The sequence below is a fragment of the Choloepus didactylus genome, chromosome 12, assembly GCF_015220235.1.
Source record: "Choloepus didactylus isolate mChoDid1 chromosome 12, mChoDid1.pri, whole genome shotgun sequence".
NCBI lineage: Eukaryota > Metazoa > Chordata > Mammalia > Pilosa > Megalonychidae > Choloepus > Choloepus didactylus.
This window is the reverse complement of record NC_051318.1, coordinates 2,977,128-2,993,953: the sequence shown is the minus strand read 5'-3', so window position 1 is coordinate 2,993,953 and position 16,826 is coordinate 2,977,128. Positions and strand designations below refer to the sequence as shown.

Genomic DNA, 16,826 nt, shown 5'->3' with positions numbered 1-16,826 from the left:
TCTCACTGTGGTTTTGATTTGAATTTTCCTAATGACTAATGATGTTGAACATCTTTTCATGTGCTTTTTGGCCATTTGTATATCTTCTTTGGAGAAATGTCTATTCAAGTTCTTTGTCCATTTTTGAACTGGATTGTATTTCTTTTTGATGTTGATTTATAATGGTTCTTTATATATTCTAGATACAAGTTCCCTTACCAGACATATGATTTACAAACATTTTCTTCCATTCTTTGGATTGTCTTTTCACTTTCTTGACAATATCTTTTGATGCACAAAAGTTTTGAGGTTTGATGAAGTCTTGTTTCCTTCATTTCTTGTTAAATGCTTTTGGTATCATATCTAAGTGTCGCAGCCCAAGAGGGCCATGCCAGTCCAGAGGCCAAAGAAGACAACGAGCATTTTCTGATACATGAACTTTTATTCAGGGCTTACTTACAGGGTGAGAAGTCGTGGAGAGATCATGACGGCTCTCTCAGGCCGGGCAGGCATCATGCTCGCAGGGAAGACCACTGAGTGATGCAAAAAGGGCAGAAAGCCTTTTATAAGGGTTTAAGACAAAGACCTTCCTAAAGGTGGGGGGAGCACAGATGCAGGAACAGGTCACTCTGACCTGGGGGGTGGTGCAGGAAGGACTAGAATAGCACTTGAACAATTACATTTTACTTTTTTTGTGAGACTGAGAACCCTCCACTTCCTGCCTGCTTGCATAAAGTTACATGTTAAGGTCAATTTACCCTTTTTTTTCTTTACTGTCTTAGAAGGACAATAAGTTAAATATTTAGCTGCCTAGGTCTTGCAGACTGCTGTGCACCAAAGATCTGCAGGCCTGTTTTGCTCAGGCCATGGGTTGCCACAATCCACCCCTGCACAACAGTTTGCATTGACCATGGCACAGACTTTACATCCATAATTCACAACAATACAGTAAACAACATAGTAATAATACACAGTGCTCGGCAATGGATTCTTGGACTTTTCACCCAGTCAAGTTACTATTTCAGACAGAACGGATTATGTTTCTGCAGCATGGTCAAGTGACTGCAGGATTATTTTACATATAAAAGTGGCGAGAGAATCAAAGTGAGCTTTTATCCAGTGGCAGGGGAATGCTTGGCTGCTGAAATGGAAGACCAAAACGTTCTGTTTTCAGAACCTTGCTGGTTGTTCTTGTTCAGTGTTCTCTCATAAATTCTCTCCACCTGGATATGGCCAGCGTTCTGTGAGGAAACTGAGTCCACTCCTGTCTCCACCGGGGAGGACAAGGGGAGCCTGTGTGGTTTGTGGGCTGAGCGGCGGGAGGCAGGTTTCCCTCAGGCGGGGAAGGGGTGTTGCAGGGATTTTCTGCACCCAGCAGGCACCTGTGGTGGCTCAAGTGCCCGGGCAGCCCTGCACCGGAGTCCCCATCCCTAACGGCCGGGGCGTCCAGCAGCGTGGACTCCCGAGCTTGGAGCTTCTGAAATGAAAGGTGAACGCTTGCTGGGCAGGGATTGGGCTTCCATTTTTCCCTCACCTCATTCTTTCCAATGCTAGTGTAAGATGCCTGTAAAGTTCTGCTCCAAAATTAAATAGCACAATCCCTGTTGAAAGCCTGTCAATGCTGTGCCCGTGGCAGGGCAGCCGTGCGGCGCCTGGGGACACCCGCAGCTTGTGGGCAATTTGCCTCCAGCCAACGCTGGGCTTTGGCTTTGCAGACTTAGAAATGTGACTATTTCAGCACCAAGATAGAGCCGTTTCTTGGGGGAGAGTCTCAGAAACTGAGCTCAAAAAAGCTGATGTATAAACCAAAATGACAACTTAATAATAATTAGTTAATAATAATGTGAGGGGAAGAAAAACCTCCAGGGGGATGAGCTGCTTGTGCTGACGTGATCCATTCACTTTTCCCTTGGGGTCAACCAGCTGTGTAGGCAAATTGAGAGCATCACAAAGGGGTGTTGTTTGTGGGTTTCTGTGGTCCCAGTGGCGGTCACGGGGGCCCCTGTTTAGTCTCTATACCAACTGCACACCTGTTTTAGGTAATTTTCTATATTCGTCGTGTTATATTTCACAAAAGAAATGTGTTTAGAAGGAAGAACACATAATAGCTCCAATTTTAACAAATACTGTGTTTGTGTGAAAAAACAAAGAGAAAATATTAACATTGTAATGCTAGTTGCATGTGATGGTATAATTATTTTCTTTATAATTATATACAGTCAGGGTATTTAACATAATTTGATGTATTTTTTTTAATTTTGATATGTTAGGGTCATTTGTTTTCACTTATAAAATTTTGTTCAAAAGGGGGAAAACAGGTCTAAAAGTTTTGAGCAAAGGGAGGGAGTTTTGTGAATGTGTCTATATTTTCAAAAAAAATTCCACATGTTTAAAAGATTCATTGAGGGCATGCTGAAAGAAAAGAGATGCATTTAAGCTTTATGCCATTCCTTGCTGCAGATGAACAGTGTGCTAATTTTAGTTCTGTGTTTACCCAAACCATTCGTTCACATACATCAGGTTTTTTTAAGGCTCACACTATGTCCCAAGCCATGAAAACTATAATGAAATGCAAGAAAATAATGGGCTAGAATGTAGCGTTCTAACAGCCTTTAGAAAGCCAGAGCTTTTGTGTTCAGCTGTGTGCATTTCTTTAACGCCTCAGCACTGTGGATAAAGGACTCGCAGGCCTCCCGACAGGCTGCCCCCTCGGTCGCCTGGTGTGATTTCCATTTGCTTGGTGTGCTGCTTTGGATCCACCATGCACCTCATAAAAGACCATGTTCTTTTAATCCATCCCTGTGGGGGCACACCTGTTGTGGGTGGGACCTTTGATTGGTTGTTTCCATGGAGATGTGACCCCCACCTATTCAAGGTGGGTCTTAATCGTCTTTACTGGTGTCCTCTAGGAGGGGATAAAAGGCAGAGACATTTTGGAGAGAGCTCAGAGAAGCCAAGACATATAATCCAGAGTTTGCCCCCAGGAGAAGCTAAGAGAGAAGCTAAGACAGAAGCCCAGAGACATTTTGGAGAAAGCCACAGAAACCAGAAGCTAAACCTGGGAGAGAAGGACCAGCAGACGTCTCCCTGTGCCTTCCCATGTGACAGAGGAGCCCTGGATGCCAGCGGCCTTTCCTCAGAGAAGGTATCTTCCTCTTGATGCCTTTGGACATTTTCATGGCCTTAGAACTGTAAATTCCCAACCTAGTAATCCCCCATTGTTAGAAGCCAGTCCATTTCTGGCATATCGCACTTCGCAGCTTTAGCAAACCGGAACTCCTAGTTATGGGATATTGCTAATAATTCTGGATGTCGTTGAGGACTCTCAGTTTTAAGGCAGAAACTAAGCAGCGCCCCGATTGTCACAGTGTGCAGAACGCTGCCCTTGCGATGGTTAAGCCTTACTCCTGACACAGCTGTGAGGTCTGCAGTCCTGAGAGTGAGGTATGAAGAGATTATGCAATTTGCCCTTGGTCACGGAGCTGGCAGGTGTCTGAGCTGGATAAACCCAAGGCCGTCCATCCCCAGAGCTCGGCTGCCCTCCCGACTGCGGCACCCTGACGTCAGGACTGTCTGGCCCCGTCCGGCTGAGAGGGGCATCCTGTCCCTCGCACAGGGCACACAGGCTCGCTCATTCTAGCTCTTGAGTTCGGGGGACACAGCTGTCCCCGCTGTCCCACTATGTGCTCAGGGGCTGTCCTCAGGGGGCTGTGGAGGATCAGGCTGCTGGCGGCTCCCATGGCCACCAAGTGAGGTGCGTACTTGGGGGAGCGATGGGAAGTTCCTGCTCAGATGAAGGCAGCTTGGCTGGCTGGGGCGGTGCTGCCCCAAGGCCCCAGGGCTTTCGCAGTGGACACTGGCCACCTGCCGGCACCTGCCGAGGCCACGCCCGTCCCTGGAGGGCTCCCAGCCTGGGGGGTCTTGGCGGTTAGACTCCTCCCTGTGTCTTCCCTTCCCCACCCCCCACTTCTGCTTTTCCTTGGCTTAACTTCACCAGCCAAGGAAGCTTTTCTCTTTATTTTCTGTCATAACATTGTCCTGATATTAGATATGGAAGGTCCATGGTCTCCATTTAAAACTGCTTCCAAAAACAACTGCAGCAGAAAACCAACACCCCTCTCTTTCCATGGAGAGGGTTCCTCCTTAGAAACACAAAATCTGGGTCTTCCTCCCCGATTTGAAGAGAAAGCTCCAAATTCCACTGAGGGAAGGTTGTCCTCTCCATAAGCAAAACAATGAATAGATGGAATATAATTGAGCTCTCATATGCAAAAATAGGTGAAATATCTGCATCTTGTTACGACTGGTTGATGAAAGGTGAGAAGGATCCTTGAAATCCCTTATGTCTCTTAGTAGGACAACAACAAAGCAGCTTAGACGCTCCCATTCCACAATCCTGGGCAATGGAAAGAAGTTTGCAGCCAGACGGGTTGGAATTCAGAGACTGATTCTACTCCTTGAGATTTACAGGTTAAGTCAAGTTCTCTGAGCCTCGGCCCACCTGACGGGGACATGTCGAGGGGCTTCGTCAGCACATGGCATCCCCCTGCGGGGCCATTCTTCTCCCTCTTCTCTTGGAGCCCCCTCGGTGCCTTTCTGCTGTGCTGTGAGGTTAACTGGTGGGGGTCCACTGGGGCCAGCCGGGCTGGTGTTGGGGGGCGAGTCTGCTGAATCCAGGGCTCGGCACACCCAGCCATGTCCTCTGACCCAGCCTTCGTCAGCAGTGATGGAGACGTTTCAATCTCCTGCCTCAGCTCGGCTTTTTAACTGGTCTGGTCTTTGGCTCTGAAAAGGGATACTATTTATTGAGCCCCTCAAATTCTAAAGAGTCAATTTATTTAACAGTGCCCAGTTCTTTTAAGTACCTTACAAATGTTAGTTTCTTTCTCTCTCTCTGTCTCTCTCTTTCTCTGCCTTTCAGTTGACTATTCTTCTGTCTTACTTGTTTTCCTCAGTGAGTCCTTATGTACTTCGGAACCAATCTCTTCCGCCATGGTCTGTTTCCCTGGCTCAGTTTTCAGAGGAAATAAATCAACGGTGGAATGAGAACAGCTGGTTGCAATTTCTCTGAAGTTCTTAAGTCAGAAAATTCCCTAGTTTGTTTCATTTGGCTGTTTCCTTAGGCGTGACTATTTAGATTGCACATTTAAATATCTTTCTCAAGACTTCCACCAAAGATTTAAAGCCCGAAGCTCCATGGATTGGAAAACGTTAGTGGAGGTGAAAGGTAAACCTCAAAAACAACTAAATGAAAGGTTCTCCAGGGCGCTTGGAGAAGGCCCTCCACAGCCCTGGACGATGAGCTCAAGGAGGGCTCAGACACCCCCCTGCCGGCCGACGCCCCGAGGGCAAGGGGAGGGTCGGCAGCTACTACTGCATCAGTGGGGCAAGTGTCCCAGGGTTATTGCCCAGCCAAGTGCAGACTTAATTTAAATGCTTCTCACCTCTATAATTTTTATACATGCATAGTCAAGCGAAATAAAGAGGTGATGGGGAAAGCTCAGCAATTGAGGAAAAAGGTTTCTTATCTGGATTTATGAAGCGGACTGCAGTGGACCATGTTCAGGCTGTAAATGTCAGTAAAACTGATCAAGAAGAGGGTGGAAATGACTTAAAGTCACATAGAGACTCAAAGGGTTCACCTGGCTTTGGTCCCTCCAAGTCAATCTTTGCACTGTTGACAGAGTAATTTTTCCAAATGTAAATCTGTGTGCAGCGCTCTCTGGCTTAAAGCTCTTGAACTTCCTGTCCCCACAGGGTCAAGTTCAAGCTTCTCAGCACCCAGGAGCTCAGCGGGAACTGAGAGGCGCACATCCCCTCATCCTCCCCAGACGTCAGATGGCACGATGCCAGAGTACTGTGGTTGTCTAGGTGGTTGTAAGGAAGACAGACATCATCGGTGCCTTCAGTTGCAGGCTTTATGGAGAGGATATGGGGGGAGCTTGGGCAAGCTCAGCCACCTGCTCACCAGCCTCAGGCAACAGGAGCTGTTGGTTCCATCCTCACGGCTCCAATGGCTGTCACCTCGGGCTCCTGTGGCCCTTTCTGGGTTTTCAGGCTTGCCTCGGCTTCTCTCTCTCTGCATTCTTTCCACCCGCTGCTTCCTCCTGTGCTTTTCCTGCCATGTCTGTTTTGTTCTGTCACTGTCTCCATAGGGGTGTCTGGAGTTTGTCCTTCCATATTTGCAGAGACACCTGCTGTGGGTCACGGCTTCCTCGGCAAAGGCTTCCCTGGACTCCTAAGCAGGAGTCACCTCATTGTTTTGTTTATTTTAACACTTTTCAACAAATCCATTATTGCAGTGATCATACTGTTATGAACTTTGTTTACTTGTCTGTGTCCCGACTACAGGTGTGCTCCTTGAGGATGGTTCTATCTTGCGTATCTTGCTGTACCTGACACCTGGCAGGGAGCCAGCACACAGTGGCATTTAGAAAGTTTACACCCTGAAATACAGACTTCTAAACTTACTGACCCATAAAGGTGACCTTTAAGCCCATTTGAATGTATCATTAATAAACATTGAATGACTCCTTTCTGTTTTGCATATTTTTGAGCTTGCCCTGGACTGCTGTTTATCATCTCTGCCTGGTCTCATTGCAACAAGCTCAACGGAAGGTCATGGGAAATTATGACTGTCTCATTCTGGTGCATGAAGACCTAATATTCATAGCTCTGAGATTCCTTGATTTTCCCCGGTGGTTCATTCCACCCTGTGGTTTGCTGTGCATTCTGACTCTTTTAATAACAGCCTTTTGAGATGTAATTCACATACCATAAACTTCACTCTTCTAAAGTCTACATTTCAGAGTTTTTAGTATATACTAATTTTAGAATATTTTTATCACCCCAAAAGAAATCCCTATCCATTAGCAGTCCCACACATTCCCTTCCGCCCCTGGAAATCATGAATGTACTCTGTGTTTCTGTGGACTTGCCTGTTCTGGACATTTCGTATGAAAGGCAGTCATACAACAAGCAGCTGCTTGTGACTGACTTCTTTCACTTAGTGTAGTGTTTTCAAGATTCTTCCGTGTTGGAGCTTGTATCAGTGCTCTGTTCCTTTTCATGGCTGGATAATGTTCCATCATATGGAGAGACCACTTTTGGTTTATCCATTCACCGGTTGATGGACATTTGGGGGCTAATGTGATTGATGCAGCTGTGAATATTCATGTGCAGGGTTTTGTGTGGACTTACATTTCCAAGGCTCTTGGCTATATACATAGGGTCATATGTTTAATCTTTGAGGAACTGCCAAACTGGTTCCCAAAGAGTGGCAGCATTTCACATTCCCACCAGCAATGCATGAGGGCTCCAATTTCTCCCTGTCCTCACCCAAACTTGTTATTGTCTGTCTTTTTTATCTTAGCCAACCAAAGGGGGGTGATGTGCTGTTTCATTGTGGTTCTGATTTACATTTCCCCAACAACTACTGATATTGAGCACCTTTTCACATGCTTATTGGCCATTTGCATACTGTTTTTTGAGTAATGTCTAATCAAACCCTTTGCTCTTTTAAAAAATTATTTGCTTTTTTCAGTTTTATTGAGACATATTCACATACCGTACAGTCATCCACAGTGTACAATCGTTCACAGTACCATTGTATAGTTGTGCTTCATCACCACAATCAATTTTTGAACATTTTCATTACTCCAAAAAAAAAAGAATAAAAATAAAAGTATAAAAGAACATCTGAAACATCCCATCCCTCCATCCCACCCTATTTTTCAGTTAACTTTTGTCCCCATTTTTCTATTCATCTCTCCATACACTGGATAAAGGGAGTGTGAGCCACAAGTTTTTCACAATCACACAGTCACACCATGTAAGATACATAGTTATACAATCATCTTCAAGAATCAAGGCTACTGGGTTGCAGTTTGACAGTTTCAGGTATTTCCTTCTAGCTATTCCAATACATGAAAAACTAAAAAGGGATATCTATATAGTGCATAAGAATGCCCTCCAGAGTGACCTCTCGAGTCCATTTGAAATCTCTCAGCCATGGAAACTTTATTTTGTTTCATTTCTCTTTCCCCTTTTGGTCAAGCAGACTTTCTCAATCCCATGATGCCAGATCCAGGCTCATCCCTGGGAGTCATATCCTGCATTGTCAGGGAGATTTACACTCCTGGGGGTCATGTCGCACGTAGTGGGGAGGGCAGTGAGGTTACCTGCCAAGTTGGCTTATAGAGAGGCCACATCTGAGCAACAAAGAGGTTCTCTGGGGGAGACTCTTAGGCACCATTATAAGTAGGCTCAGCCTCTCCTTTGCAGTAACGAGCTTCATGAGGGCAAGCCCCAAGATTGAGGGCTCGGGCTTCTAAATTTGTAGTTCCCAATGCTTGTGAGAATATCAATAATTCCCCAAGTTGGGACGTTATTTGCTTTTTATTGCTAAATTATAAGCATTCTTTATATATTCTGGAAGCAATTCCCTTATCAGATATATTATTTACAAATATTCTTTCCCACTCTGTGGGTCTTCTTTCCACTTTATTGTTAGTGTCCTTGGGAGCACAACTATTTCTAATATTGATGTAGTCTCATTTAACTATTTTCTCTTTTGTTGTTTTGCTTTTTTGGGTCATATTTAAGAAACAATTGCCTAATCGAAGATAACAAGTATTTATATCCATGTTTTCTTCCAAGGGTTATATAGTTTTTTCCCTTACATTTAGATCTGTGATTCATTGTGAGTTACCTGACGTATTGCATGAGGTAGAGGTCCACATTCATTCATTTGCATATCCATACCAGTTGTCTGGCACCATTTGTTGAAAAGACTATTCTTTCCCCTTGGTACTCTGGCTGAAATCAATTGAAAATAATCTAAGGGTTTATTTCTTGACTTTCTATCTTATTCCATTGATCTATACTTATGCCCATTCCACACCACCTTGCTTAGTGTAGCTTTGTCGTAAGTTTTGAATTTAGGAAGTATGAAACCTCCAGCATTGTTCTTCTTTTTCAAGAATGTTTTGGCTCTTCTGGATCCCTTGCATTTCCATATGAATTTTAGGGTCATCTTGTCAACTTCTGTAAAATAGCCAGCTGGGATTTTGATAGGAATTGTGTTGAAACTATAGATTAATTGGGTAGTATTACCATAGCAACAATATTAAATCTCCTGACACATAAATATGGGATATATTGTCATTTATTTAAGGTCTTCTTTAATTTAATTGAACAATGTTTTGTAGTTTTCAGTGTATAATCTTGCACTTAATTTATTCAGTTTATTTGTATTTTATTTGAGTTGCTGTCTAGAGTCCTTTCATCTCAGTCTGAAGAATTTTCTTTACCATTTCTTGTAGACCAATAATTTTTTTTTCAGTTTTTGTTCATTGGGGAATGTTTTAATTTCTCCTTTATTTTTGAAGGATTGATTTGCTGTATATAGAATTCTTGGTTAGCAATCTTTTTCATGCAGCACTTTGAAAATGTCATCCCACTGCCTTCTGGCTTCAAATGTTTCTGATGAGAAATCAGCTGCACCTTTTGAGAAGGTCTTGCATGTCATAGTTGTTTCCCTCCTGCTGCTCTGAAGATTCTCTCTTTGTCTTCTAGTAGTTTTACTATGATGTGTCTTGGTGTAGATTTCTTTGCATCTATCCTACTTGGATTTTTTGAAAGAAGAAATTATTTAATGCACAGTAAAAACAACTCAGTGAATAACATGCAGTACTCTTAAGTATTAACATGGAATTTACAAAACTAATTTAAAAAGACTGACCTATAAAACCTAAGTGTGAGGATGGATTAAAAAAAAAAAAAAGGTTTGAGGGTTGCGAATTACAAAGTAAAAGCAGATAACTACATAGAAATCTAGTGAATAACATTTTGCCTGTGCACAAAAATCTTATCAAAGTTATTAATTTAACAAAGACACCCCATTTACAATGTTATCAGTTATAATAATGCTCTTCTTCATATGGGTACTTTATCTTTATTTCAAATTTTATTGCATGTTATTCCCTCAAGATGAATTTTTAATTTTAAAGACTAAATTTTTGCCTCATAAGGATGGTACCTTAGAAATGGGTAACTTCCACTCAGTCTCTGGTGGCATAATTGAGGGCTGGTTTCTTTCACCGATCAGAAAACCTCCAAAATGTTCACTTTTAACATGAAGTCTTTCCACCAAAAATGTGGCCATATTTTGTTCTCTAATGACAATGTATATAGATGGGCAACAGCAAGAAAAGGAAGAAAAAAATTAAAGGCAGCCATTAAAATAAATGGATCAATCATATAGAAGTAATATTTGGCTCATGGCAATTAAAAACAGTAACTAGGGAATATGTTAAGGGAATGAAGCCCATCCAGTATGACCAAGTGGGAATGTGTCATTTTCACTGCACTTTATTCTTCGAAACAAATACTCTAAGTCAGTAAGAAATGAGTTACATTGTATCCCACTTAGAACAGTTCTTACTGGGTTAATACTTTAGTCATTTCCTTTACTTGCATTCCTTTTTTTAATCCTTTCCAACAGTCTTTATAAGTCTACTGTGAGCATAAATACTTTGAATGACAAGACATTTCTTTAAGGTATACTTGAGAACGGTTGTCTGAAAAGAATACCCATTTCTTTTGAATAAAACTATATTAACTGAATGCAAAAGTTTCCCAATATGAGGAAGCTCAACTTTCTTCTTCCCATCTTCTCTGCCATATATGATTTCTCAAAGGCCTCACTTTCAAGTTTGTTCTTCATGGCTTCATTAAGGAATGAAATCAGAGAGCAAACAACTGAGTTTAAGGACATCTGGGATCAAAAATGCAAGAACATATGTTAACATGCAGCAATGGTGTGGATACTCAAGATTCATGTTAATGAATTCAATTATCTCATTATATGAGATTTTCATTGATTAGTAGGGCTCTGGGTATAAAATCTGCCATTTCTTCATTTCATATCAAATTATCACACACATTGATTTTTTAAATGCACTTTTATTGAGACATATTCACATACCATGCATCATACAAAGCATACGATCAACTGTTCACGGCATCATCATATAGTTGTGCGTGCATCACCAAAATTAATTTTTGAACATTTTCATTACCACTCACACAAAAACAATAAGAATAAAAATTAAAGTGAAAAAGAACACTGGGTGTTTTCTATTTATTTATTTATTTATTTATTTATTTATTTATTTATTTATTTATTTTTTGCCCCCGCCTCTCCACTCATCCATCCATACACTGGACAAAGGGGAGTGTGGTCCATATGGCTTTCCCAATCATATTGTCACCCCTCATATACTACATTGTTATACAATCATCTTCAAGATTCAAGCATTCTGGGTTGTAGTTTGATAGTTTCAGGTATTTACTGCTAGCTATTCCAATTCATTAGAACCTAAAAAGGGTTGTCTACATTGTGTGTAAGAGTGCCCACCAGAGTGACCTCTCGGCACCTTTTGGAATCTCTCAGCCATTTCATTTCACACCCCCCTTTTGGTCAAGAAGATGTTCTCCATTCCACGGTGCTGGGTCTAGATTCCTCCCCGGGAGTCATATTCCACGTTGCCAGGGAGATTCACTCCCCTGGGTGTCTGATCCCATGTAGGGGGGAGGGCAGTGATTTCACTTGCCAAGTTGGCTTAGAGAGAGATTGGCCACATCTGAGCAACAAAGAGGGATTTAGGGAGAGACTCTTAGGCACAATTACAGGCAGGGTTAGCCTCTCCTTTGAGGCAACTGTCCTCCCAAGGGCAAGTCCCCGACACATATTGATTTTTGATATTTTTTGCAAACAGAATTTTTTCAACCAGAATTTTTATAAGAAACTGTTTTTAACCAAATCATTTCTTGAAAGCTGTTTATATAGAAAACCCAGGGAATAAAGTAAACCACTCCCTGTGGAAGGCCTTAAATTACATTATTACAGGAGAAAATACAGAGGTAGAAGATAATTGAAAAGACAAATGTAGCATTAGATTCAGACCTATAACTCCTGTAGCTATAAAACATGGTTTTGGAAACTAAAACCAACATAGAAACAGTTACAATAAAATTTGCCATGAAAGCCCTTATATCATGCTTGATATAGGGAGGTATGAAGATGCAAGAACCAGGACACGTGAGACATGACATTTTTTTTTATTTATTTTTTAATCTTCATTTTATTGAGATATATTCACATACCATGCAGTCATACAAAACAAATCGTACTTTCGATTGTTTACAGTACCATTACATAGTTGTACATTCATCACCCAAATCAATCCCTGACACCTTCATTAGCACACACACAAGAATAACAAGAATAATAATTAAAGTGAAAAAGAGCAATTGAAGTAAAAAAGAACACTTGGTACCTTTGTCTGTTTGTTTCCTTCCCCTATTTTTCTACTCATCCATCCATAAACTAGACAAAGGGGAGTGTGGTCCTTATGGCTTTCCCAATCCCACTGTCACCCCTCATAAGCTACATTTTTATACAACTGTCTTCGAGATTCATGGGTTCTGGGTTGTAGTTTGATAGTTTCAGGTATCCACCACCAGCTACCCCAATTCTTTAGAACCTAAAAAGGGTTGTCTAAAGTGTGCGTAAGAGTGCCCACCAGAGTGACCTCTCGGCTCCTTTTGGAATCTCTCTGCTACTGAAGCTTATTTCATTTCCTTTCACATCCCCCTTTTGGTCAAGAAGATGTTCTCCGTCCCACGATGCTGGGTCTACATTCCTCCCCAGGAGTCATATTCCACGTTGCCAGGGAGATTCACTCCCCTGGGGAGACATGACATTTTATCCACAACTCCTGTTTGCTTTACTGAGGGTGTAGTTTCAAAATTCCATGCCTTCTTCAGCTTCAGACTCAGATTCTTCTTCAACATTTTGAGCCACTCTACAAACTTTTTCACTTGCTCAAAGAAGACACTATTTCCCTTTGCAACATGTGCGTCTTTATACCATTTCAGGATGGGCTCTTCACTCAGGACTTCAGCTTTATAAAAAAGCACCACTATTCCCTGGAAGGCTTTCATGAAATGAGTGTTGTCATAGCAATACTCCGGAGTCTTGAGTAACAGAGTCAGCTCAGACTGGCCTTGAGTAGAGAAGGCAGCAAGCAGAGGGCTGTATTGCTTCAAGTGCTCATGGCTTGCTCTGCTACAAGCTCCTCTTTTTTGTTCCATTCCACAATGCTCATTACACTTGACTGGACTATTCCAATGACAACTGGTTCTGGGATGTTGTTTCTTTTCATCTCCTCCCTGACATATGAAATGATATCCTTAAATGGATCACCAAGGGACATCTGTTCTTGAAGTTTTTTCTGGAGCTCTTTATGAGCTCCTGTGGTTTGCTGATTCCAAACATATTCTGAAAGCTCTGTTCAAGCCAACCTCAGTAAAATACTTTGTGAAGTGTTTGATGCTTTGCTTATTTGCAGGAAAAAGTTCCATCAGTCTGTTATCCATGCTGACATTCCAAAGACCTGTAGATATTGCATCTTTTCATTTAACCATGATTTAAAGAACTTTACAATAAAAGCTGTTGCAACCCCGTTTTTAACCAAAAGCTCACTATAAAGGCTATCAAGAATGGATGCATTAAGTGTCCCGTTAGCCAGGAGAACACTAGGTAACTTAGCAAGCTTGTTCCTTTCCAGCTCTGAGAGACCCTTTAATTAAGAACAGCAGCAGCTTTTTAACTTCATCTTCAAAACCTTTCTCCAGGTATTAGTAGCACCTGATTAACTTGTTAAAAACCTGAGAAAATGCTTGCATGATCTCTAGGTCTTCTTGTGCTGCAAACACACAGAGTCTGCATGCACAATGTCATCTGCCAGTGCACCACCTGGGGCCAGCATTCCACGGGCCACCAGAATGTCAAAGAGTGTTTCTGCAGATCAGCGATGATCAAGTTTTGCTCCAGAAGCATCAAGAAACTTTGCTACTAATCCAAAGCAGTACCAGCTTCAGTTAAGGCTTGAATAAGACAGTCCTGAAAATGAGTAGGGTCAAACCTCTCTTTTTCATCTTGCTTTCATAGTTCAAAACACTGGCCTGATAGCATTGTTTTTTTGCTGTTTTTGCTTATTCATGAAAGACACCTTAATTTAAGGTGAAGAGGAAAAGAGTAAGAAATCTCGAAGTGGTGGCAACTGGAATGGTATTTCTTCTGCCTCCTACTTGGATTTTGTTGAACTTTGTGGGTTTGTAGATTAATGTTTTGCATCAAATTTAGGAAGATTTCAGACTTTATTTATTTAAATATTCTGTTTGTCCCGTCACTCTCCTCTCCTTTTGGGACTCCCATTATATGTATGTTGGTTTGTTTGTCTCTGAGGCTCTTTTCATTTTTCTTCATTCTTTTTTCTTCTTTTTCCTCAGTCTGGATAACCTCAATGAGCCTATTGTCAAGCAAATCAGTTCTTTCTTCTGCCGGCTTTAATCTGCTGTTGTGTTCCTTTGGTGAATTTTCAATTCAATTATTGTATTTTTCAAATTCAGGATTTCTATTTGGTTCTTTTAAATATAATTTCTATTTTATTATTAATATATCTATTTGATGAGACATCGTTACCATACTTACCTCTCGTTCTTTAGGCTGTTTCCTAGAGTTCTTTATAATAGCTACTTAAAAGTCTGTTGTCTAGTAAAACCAGTATCCAGGCTTCTCAGGGACAGTTTCTATTGACTGCTTTTTTTCCTGTACATGGGCCATACTTTTCTGTTTCTTTGCATGTCTTGTAATTTTTTTTTTTGGTTGAAAACTGGACATTTTGGGTAATACAATGAGGCAACTCTGGAATTACACCTCCTACCTAAGATGTGCTGTTGTGGTTTGTTTGGGGACTATCCTGAACAAATTCTGAAAAGTCTTTACTTCAGTGGTTTGTTGCCTCTGAAGTCTCTGCTTGGTTACCTGACAATTGGGCAGAGGCTTCCTTCAGTGCCTGGAATCACTAATCCTCCCAGACTTTGCTTTCAGTGTCCCAGCAGTTCAAAGCTGTGCCTTGGTCTTAATTCCCACCTGAGCAGAGACTCAGGGTCGGCCTGAGGGGAGAAGTTTGGGCCCTCCCAGGTCTTTCCTGGGCAGACATGCAGCTCTGCACATGCTGTGAACTCAGCTCCTAGGAATATTCCAGAGCTTTTGCAGATGCCTATGAGCACCTTGTTCCCAGCTTTTTCCTCTAAGTTTTTTTGTCAGCTACTTGTTGGCCCTAACTGCTATCCCTGCCTCAGTCAGCTGTGATGATGAACAGCTGCTGCTGACTGTTTCTGACAAGTGCCCAGAGGAAAAGCCTGTTTGCCGGGTGTGGGCTCTGAGTCCATGTGGACACAGGTGAGCCCCAAGAGTGAGGAGCTCCCGGGATCTGCTAGGCAGGTCAAATGATGACAACTGTCTGGGAATGGGGCTTTTTGGGAGTTCCACACCTGTGCTGACCCCTCCTGTGGCTTTCACAGGTAACCAGAGTGGTGAGACTGCTGGTTTTCATGGTGACTGTGAAACTGGGTAGGGGTGATGGAAAGATGGCAAGTTAAAATATCATGAGCTAGCTGTTCTTACTGAGATGCAGTCTTTTTTCTTAAATAAACACCCTTGAGATTGTTTCAAGCCTTCAATTAATTTTCAGAGTATTGAAAACAATGATTTTTTAAACTAATTTTTGACATGCTCTCATTGCATGTAGAGTTTTGGAGGTCCACTCTCTGCGTCTCCAGAAGTCCTCTTCATCTGACTTATTGTTTGATGCTCTGAATGTGCTCCCTAGCGCACACCTCTATGGGAACTAGATGGCCGTCTTTCAGATGATGGAGTTGATCTAGGGAAAGTAGGATGTTTTGGTTTCCTTTTGGGGCTATATGCTGTTGAATGGACCATTTCCAGGAGGTACCCTGAACCCTGAGATAATATACATTGAGTTTGAGATGTTAAACTGGACCTGGCTCTTTCAAAGTCACAAAGTAATAGGCTTGAGATGATGTTTTCCACTTCAGTGCTCTGTATATATCTTCCCCTCGATCTCTGCTTGCCAAGATGTAAATGGCTCACCTCATAAACGTATCCACCCTGAATCTCCACTTGTAGGTGGACTCCCCTACCACAAACTTCCCTCCCTTAAATCCCTCTACGAAATATGTGTGTTTAATAGCCTTGCAGAGATAATTTGCTTTTCTACCTCAAATGACAGCATCCTACATTGAGTACATAAAGCTAGATGGATCAAAGAGGTGAGAAAGTGCCAAGTAAAAAGGTAGTTAAGTGGGGCAAAATATATTAAGATAATTTGGACTTCTGTGATAATTTTCAAATTATACCCTTCAGATCACTGCTTATCCATTTATGTTTAAAGGTAGACCTACACAAAGCCTCTTTCTTTTAATTTAGGGTATAATTTTCTGCCTCCAATTAGGAAATGAAAAATACTTTTGAAAACGAATCAATCAAAATTTCAAATTATTGCATTAGCTGAACTCAAATCAAAGCCTCTCTAGCGCGCCACATCTTGGGATTGCCAATGAAAGCGGCAGGAAGCGCCAAGATGTCTGGGAGGCTCTTGGGGGGATTTGGACTTGCCTGGCACTGGCGTTTGTTCCCCATTGCTCCGGGAAGTGGTGTGGTGGAAAGCAAGTCTGAGAGGCAGTTTGCCAGAACCGCCCAGGAAACTTCTGGGAACAACTAGAGCAGGCTGAGCCGCAAGGTTCCTGATACACCTTCAGAACACACCGCACGGCTTCTCCCAGCCATCGCTGCACAAAAGAGGGAGGATGCTTTCTTCCGCTTGAGACTTTATTTTGGTTTGGATCCATCCATTATCTCCACCAGCCTTTAAAATGCCTCGTGTTGAATGCCTGCAAGGGGGCAACTATTACTG

General features: G+C 42.1%; 1 pseudogene; it reads right to left on the bottom strand.

Moving 5' to 3' along the window:
- Positions 1-13,165: 13,165 nt before the first annotated feature.
- LOC119507247 lies at positions 13,166-13,885 on the bottom strand (annotated as a pseudogene).
- Between the last annotated feature and the right edge of the window lie 2,941 nt (positions 13,886-16,826).